Source organism: Mustela erminea, chromosome 18 (assembly GCF_009829155.1).
Source record: "Mustela erminea isolate mMusErm1 chromosome 18, mMusErm1.Pri, whole genome shotgun sequence".
Taxonomy (NCBI): domain Eukaryota; kingdom Metazoa; phylum Chordata; class Mammalia; order Carnivora; family Mustelidae; genus Mustela; species Mustela erminea.
In genome coordinates, this window is record NC_045631.1 from 6,015,765 (window position 1) to 6,030,255 (window position 14,491).

At 43.8% G+C, this 14,491-nt stretch overlaps 1 long non-coding RNA gene across 1 annotated transcript in view; it reads left to right on the forward strand.

The window, feature by feature from the left end:
* Positions 1-6,822: 6,822 nt before the first annotated feature.
* LOC116578448 overlaps positions 6,823-14,491 on the forward strand; it is a 129,549-nt gene continuing 121,880 nt past the window's right edge. Inside the window, exon 1 of the long non-coding RNA XR_004280883.1 lies at positions 6,823-6,869. This is a non-coding gene — a long non-coding RNA (uncharacterized LOC116578448). The remainder of the gene's footprint in view (positions 6,870-14,491) is intronic.

The following is a 14,491-nucleotide window of genomic DNA, read 5'->3' on the forward strand; positions in this document are numbered from 1 at the left end:
CCTGCCTTCGGTTCAGGTCGTGATCCCAGAGTTCTGAGATTAAGCCCCCTGTCGGGCTCCCTACTCAGTGGGGAGCCTGCCTCTCCCTCTCCTTCTGCCTGCCACTCCCCCTGCTCGAGCGCTCTCTCTCCCTCACTCTCTGTCAAATAAATAAATAAAATCTTAAAAAAAGAAAAGAAAAGGAAAGATATATGCATCCCTATTACTGCAGCATTATTTACAATAGCCAAGGTAGAGAAGCAGTCAAAAGGTCCATCCATAGCTGAATGGATAAAGAAGACATGGTATATATATACATATACAATGGATGGTATCCAGCCATAAAAAAGAATGAAATCTTGACATTTGCAATGACGGGAGAGAGCTAGAGAACGTTATGCAAAGTGAAATGAGTCAGTCAGAGAAAGACAGGTGCCATAGGATTCCACTCCTATGGGGAATTTAAAAAAACGAAACAAATGAATGAACAACAACAAAAGAGACAAACAAGCAAAAAGCCCAGGCTCTTCATTAGAGAAAACAAACTGGGGGTTGCCAGAGGGGAGATGGTGGGGGAGGGGTGAGATAAAGGGGGTTGATGGTACATTTATTTTGATGAGAACTGAGCAATCAGCCATCAGTGAACAGACCTGTTGAATCACTACAGTGGACACCTGAAGCTAGTATTATACTGTATCTTCATTATACTTCAATTAAAAAATACCTTTGGAGTTTACTCTTTTGTGCTCTTTGGGGATATGATCACATCATTTGCAAAAGAGGGTTTCATGTTGTACTTTTCTCTATCGGTATCTCTATCCGTATCATATCCATATCTGTCTGCATGTACCCCAGCGTCTAAGTATCTTGAGAGGATTACATAATTTTTCTCCAGAAGCTATTAATTAAATGAAACACATTAATAATTTCCTAATATCAAATTATTCTTTGATGATTTCTGATTATGATTCTTGTTATTACTGGAACTCAGGCATCGATTTTTTAAGATACTATCATGTTCTCACATTTTATGTCAGATTTCCTTTTTTTTTTTTAAGATTTTATTTATTTATTTGCCAGAGAGAGTGAGAGAGAGAGAGAGTGAGCACAAGCAGGCAGAGTGGCAGCAGAGGCAGAGGGAGAAGCAAGCTCCTCACCGAGCAAGGATCCTGACGTGGGACTCGATCCCAGGATGCTGGGATCATGACCTGAGCCGAAGGCAGCTGCTTAACCAACTGAGCCACCCAGGCATCCCTATGTCAGATTTTCATATCAGTATTCACAAATGAAATTTATCTGTCTTTGGGGTATTCATGTCTCAAATGTCCAGCTTCAAAAAACAAATTAGCAGCTTTCTTTTTCTTTGTCTTGAACAACAAAAATGATACTGGAATTCAACCTTAAGGGATTAATACAATTAGATTGTAAATTTATCCGGAGTCTTTATTGTAAAGGGCAGGGCTGTTTATTAATTGTGTCTGTTTCCCACCAAAAAAATTTGTTCTATTTTGATTATTGTGTTTTTTTTCCATTTTTTGTGATTTTGTGTGTTTTTTCGAAAGTCACCTTTCGAAAGGCCAGAATCAGATCCCATCACTTTCCTCCTTGGAAAGCGGCTCTGTTCCACATCACATGGCTTCAGGTCCTCAAGTTCAAAGCCAGGTCAGGGTTCACTTACCTGGCTTCCTAGGTGTTCTCAGTACATCCCCATAGCTCCAGATTCACCTCTTGTTGCCATTGCCATCAACCCATTTCTGCTTCAATGTGCACTTTGGACATGAGTGTCTTTCTAACCCTCTTCTAGGGTCACATTTTTGTAATTTATATTTTCCTATTCATTCAATCAACTAATTAATTAAACTTCATTTAATCTACCTTTTCAAATATGTGTCACGTCAAGGAAAGTACAATCATTTCTCATTCTTTTTATTTTCTCTGCATTTGTGTTTATTTCCCCTGATTTAATTTCTCATCTTTTGTATATTTATGTAGTTTTTTTTTCCTCTGCTTAGGGTCTCTTACAGTTCTAGTTTCCTTTACTTTTTAAGGAATTGTCTCTTGAATTTGTCTATTAGTTTTATCATTTTTTCCCTTATTTTATTCTACCATATCCCTCCCCTGTCTTGCTAATTCTTTCTCTCCGCTTTTATTAAGTTAACTTTGTTGTTAGTATTGTTATTATTTTGTTATTTTCCCCCAACTTCTTGAGTTGAATCCTAAATATATTTAATTTCTTTCTTTCTTTTTTCTTCTTCATACATATACATATACATATACATATGTGTGTGTGTGTGTGTGTGTGTGTGTGTGTATTTTTAGAGAGGGAGCGGGGGTGGGGTGGAGGGAAGGGGCAGAGGTAGAGGTAGAGAGAGAGAGAGAGAGAGAGAGACTTTTTAAAAAAAATTTATTTGACAGACAGAGATCACAAGTAGGCAGAGAGGCAGGCAGAGAGAGAGGAGGAAGCAGGTTGCCTGCCGAGCAGAAAGCCCGATGCAGGGCCCAATCCCAGGACCCCGGGATCATGACCCGAGCATAAGGCAGAAACTTTTAACTCACTGGGCCACCGAGGCACCCTGAAAGAGTCTTAAGGAGACTCCACATGCAGGGCTTGTTACGGGGCTCAATCTCACGACCCTGGTATCATGATCTGAGCCACAGTCATAAGTTGAAGCCGTGACCCATAGGTTTAGATAGTGTCTTCATTGCTGTTACCATCTGTGATCTGTGCTTCTAGCTTTGATGACTCTTAGATGAGAATGTCAGGTGTTGTGACTTCTTCTCTAGTGAAAAAGACTCTGTTGACACCTCACATCCCACATTAGTTTTCAGTGCTGAGTGATAACTCACCACAAACTTAGTGACTTAACACAATAGGTACTGCTACCTTGTAATGCCAGATGCGTTGTACGCCCACCTTAAAAGACCACCAGAGACGCAAGTCAAAGCCAAACAGCAAGGGTCGTTTATTGCGAGTTCGAACCCGGACCTCCGTGCACTCGTTGCCGGTGACGCTGAGAGGTCCCGAGCAGAGTAAGTGCAGGGTTTTTATAAGCAGGTACAAATAAGTTTTTGGGTGGGGTACAAACAAGTTAAAAAATCATACCTGGTGTTGGTTGATTGGTGTTGGGAGCCTGCGCGCGCAGCGAAAATAGCTAGTTAGCCCGCGCCTTGAGCAAGCACTTTTACAGAAGCAGAAGTAGCTGGTTGATAACACTTTCAGGCGTAAACAAGTTTCAGGTGGAGTGAGGTTTGTCCAGGTCTTTAAACCTCTCAGCCTTTGTGGCTCAGGAGTGCAAGCCTTGATCCCTGTTTGGGTCTTACAAGGCCACAGTCAGCTGGCCGGGAGCTTGCCTCACAGACACTTGACAATATGGCTTTTTGCTTCTTCAAGGTCAACTGGAAGGATCTTTTTGACTTCAGAATGCTGCAGTCACTCTTTAGAATTTTTCACTTTACGGGGTGCCTGGGTGGCTCAGTGGGTTAAAGCCTCTGCCTTCCGCTCAGGTCATGATCCCAGGATCCTGAGATCGAGCCCCGCGTCAGGCTCTCTGCTCAGCAGGGAGCCTGCTTCCTCCTCTCTCCCTGCCTGCGTCTTTGCCTACTTGTGATCTCTGTCTGCCAAACAAATGAAATCTTTAAAAAAAAAAAAAAAAAAGAATTTTTCACTTTACTAAGTCAGACCTGTCCAGGGCAATTTACATTTTGACAAAATCAAAACTACCTAATCTTGGACTTTAATTAGATCTATAAAACCCCTTCACCTTTTCTACAAAATGTAACTGAACAAAACCTCAACATGGGAGTGGCTTCCCATCCCCTTGGCCGCGTTGTGTTGGTTAGTAGTCTCTGGTTCCACCAGCACTCAAGGGGAGGGAGTCGTGCAAAGGCACGAGTCATCCGAGGTCCGCTTAGGGTGTGCCCAGCACCTACCCCCGCCAGCTTTCTTCTGTGTTTAACTGGAGGACAGATGTGCACATTGGCAGCTTTCCATCTCAGCTACCAGCTGCAGTGTTCCCTTCTCTGCCTCAAGGTATATTCTCCAGTGTCCCAGGGCATGTAGGTCAGTGGGCAACACCGTATAGAATGTTCTTTGGAGCTGCCTGCAACTGATAAGGGACAGGAGTCAGAGGACAAATACCCCAGGTTCCTCTTCTCTAGATGAGAAAGTTCTGAGGTGAGCTCTTCACTGTGATTCCTTAGAAGGTCCCCAGCACAACAGAGATCCGGTTTTGCCCTCATTTCCCACACAAGTTTTGTCTCACTTTCCCTGCTTCCTCCCATCTGTCTGGTCTCCCAAGTAAATGATGTGCGTCAAAGGTCTCCTCTCAGATTCTGCTCTTGGGGAAGCCCTGACCAAAACATGTGGTTTGGTGGCATGTTTATTGTGTTACGTTCTCTTGCCTTGCACAGAAGTCCGCGGACGTAAGTGCTATTTCAAGACATTTTGCAGTTCGATGAGGAATTCAACCTGAGCTCTCTTAGGGTCTGTTTTTGTTAGCGTTTCCAAATATCTGTTTTCTGTTTCCACATTATGGAACTGGGTATTTGGCAGTTAGGTTTATCTTAGCTTTTTATTGTTACTGTTATATTATCCATATCCTCTGTAATTATTTTTGTTCGTTTAATATGTCTTGAACTGAGGGAGGTAAATTAAATTCTTTTACTTAAATATGTTTTTTCTTTTCATTCCTAGTAGGTTTGGCTTTATGATTTTTTAAAAAGATTTTACTGATTTACTTGAGAGAGAGAGAATGTGTGTGTGAGAGAGAGCACCAACGGGGACCCGTGAGGGGAAAGGGCAGAAGGAGGAGAGGCCGACTCCAGGATGAGCTGGGAGCCTGACCAGGGACTTGATTCCAGCACCTGGGGATCATGACCTGAGCTGAAAGGCAGATGGTTAACGGAGTCACCCAGGCGGCCCAGCTTTATGATTTTAATGCTCTTTTTGATGCATAGTTATTAATTACTGGAAGAGCTTACTGTGGAGTTATTCTTCGTAAATATGAAGCGGCCTTCTTTGTCTTGTTCAATATTTTTTTTGTCTTCGAGTCAGACTTGCTTGATTTGGAAATTATTTTGTATATATTGCTTAATAACAGTTGCTCATTTTTAATTTTCAACCTTACGTTCCTTCTTTTTTTTTTTTAAGATTTTATTTATTTATTTGACAGACAGAGATCACAAGTAGGCAGAGAAGCAGGCAGAGAGAGAGGGGGAAGCAGGCTCCCTGCTGAGCAGAGAGCCCAATGTGGGGCTCTATCCCAGGCCGCTGGGATCATGACCTGAGCCGAAAGCAGAGGCTTTAAACCACTGAGCCACCCAGGCGCCCTGCCTTTTTTTTTTTTTTTTTTTTAAAGAGAGAGAAAGCATGTGTGCATCCTAGTGGTGGGTGGGGGGAGGGGCGGAGAGGCTCCTAAGCGGGCTCTGCACCCAACATGGAACCCCACGGAGGGCTCCATCCCACAATGCTGAGATCATGACTTGAGCTGAAATCTAAAGTGAGAGGCTTAATTGACTGAGCCACCCAGGCACCCTGATTTTCATTTATTTTTAATCACTCTGTTTTAGGTCTGACCCTTGTATACAGTGGAGTATATAATTGAATTTTGCTCTTTGCTGTAATCTGAGAGTCTTTTTCTTGAGAGGGACTGTTTATTTATATTTATTTATATGATTTGCTTATTTGGTTTTATTTATTGTATTATATCTATTTTTATTTCTGTTGTTTCTTTTGTTTAATTGGGCATTCTTTTGTTTACTTGGAATCAAAATATTTTTCCCTTCAAAAACTGCTTTCTCAAATACAAATCTGGATAACTTACCCCATCTCTCTTATATTTTAACTACAGAATATTTACCACTTAAAGCTATGTCGTACATAAGTTATGAAGGAGCAAACATTTCATATACACTCTCATAAACATACAGATGTCACCAATGTGGTTAGAGCAGATTTTACAGAAGATCTTTGTTTTTACCTAATTCATTTGACTTAATTTAATTTCAAACTTCCTTCTTCAGTTTTACAGAAAGTTTTACAGACCACAATTCACACAATGAAACTTGTTGCAAGTGAACAATATTTTGGGATACAAGGGAGATCTCTACAGGTTTCTCTGTAGCCCTAACTTAAGGGTTAGGCAGCCTAAACAATTTCTCTCATTAACTGAAAGCTTTGGTTCAGGCATGTCCGAAGACCTCAAACTGATCGTTGATCCATGCCAAGCAGTGGACATTTTGGTGGAGAGAAAGCTCAGGGGCACATTTAGAGCATAACTGATACACTCTAGGGACCTGGCAGCCAAGGAGGTGTAAGATGGGGTAGGTAATGTAGGTAATGGGGCTTTTCAGGGCACACATGCAGAGCAGAGGAAGAGGGACAGAAGGAGAGAGACAGGGAACTCCTTGGGGGAGTTTTTTCTCCTTTTAAACCTTTTCTTGCTTTTAACACTTTTTGCATGTGTGTATGAGGGTATCATGTGATCATTCAAATCCATTTCTCTATTGCTCTTCTATGGCTTGTTTCTAGAACCTAACTTTACATTATATATTTAATTCATTATTTCTTTAGAGAGTAGCTTTTGATGCCTGTGACGACAGGGATCATAGGTTGTGACGTCATCCTGCCTTTCATTTCCCCTAGCACCCGACTAATACTGGATTGTGCTCTCATCACCCGTATCTGCTGATTGGCTATTGGCAGTTTCCCTTTCGTCGCTTTCGGTTCCCGCCCGCCGGAAACAGAGGCTTTTCCTTCCGGCGAATCTGCGGACGGTCAATTGGAGCCTAACGCTGCCTAACGTTACGTCCGCTACGTCAGAACGCTTGCGTCATTCGCCTGACGCCATCTCATCAGGAAGGCGTCCTCCGGCGACCTCAGGAGAGGCAGGGTGAGTGCAATCCAATGAGATATTTTCAGCGAGACCACAGGCATGTGACTTTAATTTATTACAGTCTGTTGTTTTTGAGTGTTCTGTTTTATTATTGCTGTTGGCGTTCTCTTAGTGTGCCTGACTTACACGTCAGAGTTCATCACAGGTGTGAATGGGGGCGGGGGAAGACCCCGTCTCTGCTGGGCTGGGTGGTCACTGCGGTTTCAGGCGTCCGCTGGACGGTGTTGAACATATTCCCACGGGTGAGCGGGCACTGCTGCGTTATTTTTCTTAGTTCTTCCAAAAGTTACCTATATAACTTAAATAAGATCATTAAACCTTTTTTAAAAATTAAAAAAAGAAATATTTTATGTATTTATTTGAGAGAGAGAGAGGGAGAGAGCGCGAGCACAAGCAGGGGGAGCAGCGGAGGGAGAAGCAGGCTCCAGCCTGAGCAGGGGGCCCAATGGGGGGCTCCATCCCAGGACCCTGGGATCATGACCCCAGCTGAGGGGTGATGCTTAGCTGAGTCCCCCAGGCGCCCTTAAAACTTTTAATTGTAATTCCAGTTAGTGCATGTAGGGTGTTACCTAACTTTCAGGAGTAGAATATAGTGTTTCAGCACTTTTTGTGTATCAGCTGGGGCACATCGAAACCTCTTAAACTTACTCATTTTTATCAGCTGTAGTTGGTGGAGCCCCTCCAGACTGCTCTGTGCCAGTATTTGGCATTCATTAAACAAACGCTGACTTGTATTTCTCCTTTCCAGCGACCATTCACACTCGCGGCCTTGCGTGGTTCTTTCCTCGATTAGAATACCACATTGTATTTTTCTTTCCCGTCCAGTTTATTTGTTACAGATTGTTTTCCTGATTTGTTATTATTAATTATTAATTTTTGGTCATGCTTGCTATCCAGAAGTCTCAGTATTTTTGTCACGCAGTCATATTTATTAATTTCTTCCAAAGTTTCTTCTTTTAATTTTGTGCTTATTTGCCCCGCAGCTTGAGAGCAGATGAATACTCTGATATTTTTTTCTGGTTGTTTGAAGGTTTCCATATGACTCTACCACTTGCAGAATTTCTTTAAGGTTACTCTTTGCCTTTAGAACTCCAGATATTCTACTGTTCTGTTATTTGAAAAATTATTCCTTGGTGGTAGCTCTGATGGGCGTGTGGAGTGATCTATCTTTGAAATTCATGTTATATTTCCCAAAATATCTGTGACTAAGTAGTTCAATTTCTGCACTAGCAAAAAAGAAAGAACCACGTGGTTAGGATAAAACTATGTGACAAATTTTATAGAACATCAGACTAGCTTCATCTAGTGAAATTTTAACGTCTCTTGGTGAAAACCTAAAACACAGATTATATTGGACGTTCACCCCAAAATGATTTTCAGCATTTACTGTGAAGAGAGAATGAAAATAAACCAGAGCCCAAATTAACTCAACAACCTTCTCAGATGGTTTTAAGCTAATTAAATATTTTTCTTGAAAAGTGAACTAAAGCTAAGAAGGTAGTTAATAATTATACTCCTAGGTCTTCTTACTATGCTTTAATCAGCATTTGGTTTTAATGATAAGAAATGGGACTCAAATGACTCTTTTTAGAACCAAATATATTTTAACCAAAAGAGTGTTCCATTTAGTGTTGCTACTCATTATCACAAAATGGCCATAGTTTAAAATATCTCTCTGGGGCACTTGAGTGGCTCAGTGGGTTAAAGCCTCGAGCCCCACACCGGACTCTCTGCTCAGCAGGAAGCCTGCCTCCCTCTCTCTCTGCCCGTCTCTCTGCCTACTTGTGATCTCTGTCAAGTAAATAAATAAAATCTTCTAAAAAATCTCTGAAAAATTTCTTGTTAAACTGCCTAAAGAGCTTGCAATACATTCGTTTTGCTGCCCTCAGGATACTTGAGGGAAGATATACATTCTGGCAATAGTTTAGAGAAATTTGAACTAAAGTTTGGGGAATGTGTTCGGGGCATCTGCCTGATTAATAAGAAATGAGACTATAGGGGTGTCTGGATGGCTCACTGGGTTGGGCCTCTGACTGGATCTCAGCTCAGGTCACAGTCTCAGGGTGGTGAGTTTAAGCCAATTGTTGGGATCCACACTGGGCGTGGGGCCTGCTTTAAAAAAAAAAATGAGACTGTGTCATTTTGTCACTTAAAATATTGTGGTCAGCTTCAAGTAACATAAAAATCCACTTATCGAGACTAAAGGAAACGGATTCCTTTTTTTCTGACATATTAAGAAGTTTGGGGTGTGGGTATGGCTTTCAGCTGCTCCATGATGTCAGGGCTGGTATTGGCTGCAATGCTTTTGTTGATCTTTCCCTCAGGGACTGCTGCCCCAGGGTCACAGGATGGCTGGGGTATCTTCAGGCGTCACTCGTATGTTTGAGGCGGGAAGAAAGCACAAGAGCAGGGAGCTAAGACAGCGTGTTCCTCTTTTAACAAGAAAACGGATGATTGCCCTAGTGTTGCTGGTCAGAACAATGTCACCCTGCCATCCCATCGATGCAGGAATGCTGGGAAAGCAGGGGATAGGCTTGTCACAGCTGAATCAGACCGGTCGTGATCCATTACAGCCTGGATAGGACCACCTTACCTTCCATAACAAAGTAGGGTTTCTGGTGACAGGGATGCAATGTGAATGGGGCAGGCCACTAGCTGTGTCTGCTGTAAATATGAATGGTGGTAGGTTGGCTATGCAGATAGTTCTGAAAAAGAATTGCAAAGTAAACAGGGGGAACCTCTTTAGAATATTCGAAGAATACATTGATTTGGTCATATGTACTTGGGCACTTTGTTAAAAAATAATAGTTGTGACTTTGTTCACACTTTCCAGGTTTTAGCTAGTATTTTGGTCATCTTTCTTACTAAATTGCATTTTTCCTTAAGATAAAGATGATATTTGCTTGCTCTTTTTTTTGGCCACTTTGTATTTAGAATTCCATGTGGAATTCTTTGTGGACACTAAACCCGTGCCTGTTTCGTGATTAAATGGCAATCAATTGAATTTCCTGTTTACGAAGTCCCTCCAGGACACAACATACTATGCGTGGGGTCTTACACATTCGTGGACACCTACTCATGTGGCATGATTGCTAGGGTAATCATCCCCAGTTCTAGGATGTGCCAGGATGTTCTTAGCAATAGGGTTTGGCTAAAAGGGTCTCTGGCCCGGGGCGGGCTGGAGGGGCAGTGGTGGTGGAGGAAGGGTCTCTGGGTCAGTCACAGAACTTTGCAGTTACAGAAATCTCAGCGATGCTCAAAGGCTAACTTCATTCGTGTTTTTGAATGCAAAACATAGTGTTTAGAGCCCTTCCACTTTATTGGAATAAGTTGATATTCATCCTGTCTTTGACATATGTTTGCATGGTTTTGTGCTTCTGAGTGGGGGTAACCCAGGGATGGAAGCAGAGATGTGTACAAACGTGTATATGCTTATAGCCAGAAAAGTGATGTTCAAGGCTGGGGAGCATGACTGTGTGTGGGAGAAGTTCTTGAGTTCGGTTAATTACCGAGGAAAAAAGCTAGGTGACTAGACAGTAGACACGGGAGCATGACGTACTTGTGCCAGAGACCCTCACTTGGCAACAGTGAAGGTTCGGAGAACAAAAGGAATGGAAGGATCCCATGCTATAAACATTCAGAGAGAAGGTGACCAACTCAGGATTCTTTTCTTGCAAAGCAAAGGATAAATAACAGCCTTCTTAACAAAAAGGCGAATCCACTGACTCACATAGTTGGTAAGGCCAGGGTTCAGCTGGATGCAGGAGTGCCAGTGTTGCTAGCAGAAGCAGAATCTCTTCGTCTCCTACATGGCTCTGTCTTCCTGGCTGTATTGGTTGTCATTTTGTGGGCACCAGAGAGCTGTCTTAGATCCTCTTATCACAGGGAGGAGAAGAAAGGGCTCTGTGTCTCAGGGACAGATAGTCTACTCTGTCTCTGCTCTGGGTCATCTCAGCATGTTCATGACTACATGCTCCTGCCCTGCGCATAGACCAGCGGGTCTCAGAGTGTGGTCCTTGGACCACCAGAATCAGTATCACCTGGGAACGTGGACAAAAGAGATGCTTGGGCCGCACCCCACACCTACAAAATGGGAAGATCGAGGGATGAGACCCTGTGTGTGATTTCACAAACCCTCTGGGAATTTCTGGTGCGGATTAAAGTTGGAGGACTGTTGGCTTTGGGAAACTTACTCCTTACTGGAGAAGAGGCCTCGTTTGAGGGAGAATATATTTTCACAGCAATAAGGGCAGTTTAGCCAAAGGTCAAGTTAGATGAACTTCTAGAATCTATCAAATGCCAGAAAAAGAGAAGAAAAATAACTGTAAGAGAGATTGCTGTGTGCTGTCTGAACATGACTATTTTGACCCTGAAAAAATGCAAATGCATTTTTGTTCCCTTAGCACACACACTGCAGTCCAGTAATAATGCATTGTAAACAGACCATATTAAAACAAACAGTTCTCTCTCAATCTTTTTTTTTTTTTTTTTCAATATTTTCTCTAAATAGTTATTTGGTAATACACATTTTTCTGTTTTGTAGAGTCCCTAAATAGCAGAGGTCTCCGTTCGGAGGAGCCAACTCATGCCTCCTAGTGCCAGAACGTTCATGGAGTTTTTGTTTTACTAAATAAAGAGCTGGAGCTAAAGGCAGCCCTGTGGTGGTACTGGGCCCTCGACCCAGTAGGAAAAATAAGGAACTAACAGTTCCCTTCCCTTTCTCAAACCGGAGCTGGTCATGGACCAAACGGCGCCAAGGGGGAGTCACATTCTCTGGTTTTCTGCCTTTCCTTGGGGCCATTTATCTTCACAATGTCCTTATCGACGCATTTGGTCACAACATTGGACCCACACTTTTAAAATGGGGTGATGTTGCATTGGTTCTCACTGCAGACCCCAGTAAAATCCTCTGACATCAAATGCTTGTCAGTGTAACACTTGCCTGGAAGACTTAACACTGGACAAAGGGCCAGGGGTCATCTTTCTGATGCTGATGGTGTTGCTTGGAGTCAGAGTTCTGTCGGCGGCTGCTGTGATTTGTGCTTCAGATTCATCCTTACGGTAGCCTCCTGTTCCTGTTGACCTCTCAGCTTTCTTTGTCTTGGAATATGGGCCGCAGGCTCCCGTAAGGCCCCATGGCTTTTGCTTTCTCCGGCTTGTGGACTCATGGTCTTGGAGACAGAAGGGACTTTGGCAATGGATCATCTATTTATTGGTTTCCTCTAAGGCAGGCTGTGCTTAAATGCCACTGAGGGTCCCAGTCGTGGAGAGGGAGCCTTCCCTCCTGCATGGTTTGGAGGGCCCATGTTACCGACCCTTGCCTCAGAGCGCCTCTGAGGGGACATTCTCTGCTGCTGGAATTCTCCCAACTCTTCCACTCCTGCCAGCCAGAAGCAGTACTCCGCGGGACTTAGTCCAGAGTTTAGCACGCGGGCTCAGGAGACAGACTATAGATCTCTGCCAGGTTGTCCGTTGGCTGCACTCCTTGAGCAGGTAACTTAACCTCTCTGGTCCCCCTTGTAAAATGAGGATTATAATAATACAAGGGTTGGTGGTGAGTGTAAAAACGAGTGAATAGACATAAGCTGCTTAGCCTCATGCCTGGTGCGTGCTGAGCCCTCAGTATAAGCATTAGTTCTTGTCTGGACTTCTCAGTGCGCTTGCCTCGCTCTGCCTCACATCCTGAGTTAGAAATATGAGTCACACTCCCCTGCTGGATGGAAAGGGTCATCTCAAGGGCAGGGGCTATATCTCCTCATCCTTTAGGATCATCCTTTAGTAGCTAAACCTCACTGTGGTATCTTGAGCTTTAAGAGTTGCTCAAGAAATGTGTTTTGAGTTAAATTGAAGCCCCTTGTCCCTACCCTGAGCATATTTGGTGAATTCCAGAAAAAACAGGCCTCCCTGCTCCTTTCTTTCACGTAAAAGTGAAGTTCTCCAACTTAATCTGTGGATAGATCCCTGCCAGGATTCTGATTCTCTAGATTCCTTTTGCAAAAGCATTCTCACCACCAAAGCTGCCGGCTGCTCCATGTCTTCTCCCCTTCCCTCTGGTCTTCTTTGGGTCGCCCAGCCAAGGCTGCGTGTATGAATCCCACCCCAATAAAAAATGAAAGGCCAACCAGTCATCTGATAAGATGCCCCCCCCCCACCATCCCTGCCCATTATCCTCGGGGCTGCTGACTCTTTCATCTAAAGGTGGCTTGTCAGGCCCTCAAGGAAACAGTGCCAGGTTGGATGAAAGTTCTTCATGTCCTGCTGTGTAAGAGGTATGGTCACCTTCTTCTGTCTCTTTTTATGACCCTCTGACCCCATCCATGCTTTGGAACTCACTTTTCCATACAGGAGTCAAAGAACAAGTGGGAGAATGAGGAAAGTACCTGACTGCTCCTTGCTGCCCAAGATGTCTCAGCTCCTGTGTGATTGTGGCCCAGGTCCCTGGCAGTGATCTTGTGGGGGTGGGGGTGGGTGGTTGGTGACCAGGGGCCTGACTGCCTGGGCAGGAGAGCAGGAATACTTTAGAGACAGAGCAGTGTACTGGGAGAAGGTAAACAGCTCAGACGTCCAAACATCCTGATAGCCTCAAGGTGACCGCTTTGATGTGTAAATGCTCACCGCTTTCCCTGCTGCGGGTCTCAGGAACAGCAGAATCGGCCTGAGCAGTGGGAGGTGCTTTAGGTTCCCCGGGGGCTGCTCTCACAAGAGCCACCAGCTAGGGGGAGGGGGTGTTTAAGACAACAACAGTTCCTTTTCTCACAATTCGTGAGGCCAGAACTCCAGAGCTATGAAGTCAGCAGGGCTGTGCTTTCTCTGCGGCTCCAGGGGGAGAATCTTTTCCCTTCTTTGTCTTAGTGTCTGGTGTTGCCTGCAGTCCTTGGCATTCCTTGGCTTGTAGACACATCCCTTCTGTCTCTGTCTTTGTGTCGTCTCCCTGTGTCTTCACAAAGTCTGCTTATAAGGATTCCAGTCACATTGGATCAGGGCCCACCATCCTTCAGCATGACCGCATCTTAACTAAAGACATCTGCAACAACGCTGTTTGCAAATAGTGCCACATTCTGAAATGTTGAGGGTCAGGACTTCCCCACATCTCTTTTTGGGGAAACATAATTCAACCCATTACACAAGGGGAGATGTTTTGATATAGCTGCATGATAGGTATTTCCATATTTGTTTGGACTGGACTTTTAATATCTAAAAACGAGACTGAGTGGGCTATTCAAGGGGAAGGAAGTGAGATACAGAGCAGGTTTTCAGATATCGATGGAGAAGGCCTTAGGTTACTGCAGCCACACCGATTCCAGTCCCCGTCACAAACGGGATCCATCCATACCCAAGCTTCTGCTTTCAAAGATAAGGAAACCAGGGCCCCCACAAGCATAGAACCTTCCCATAGCTGGTTTGAAAATCCTCTTTGTCATGATCTGTCGATCACTCTGTTCTCACCTTCATACATGGAGAGAAACCCAGCTTTCCAGGTCTCCATTTTTAGGAGGAGCAGGTTTCCAGTCAGAGGTCAAGACTGGTGCACAAGGCAACAACTCATTTGAAACTAAAATCTCTTGGAATTGAGAGGTCCAACAGTAGAGCGAAGTAGAGTCAGATGTGCTTGGGTGAAG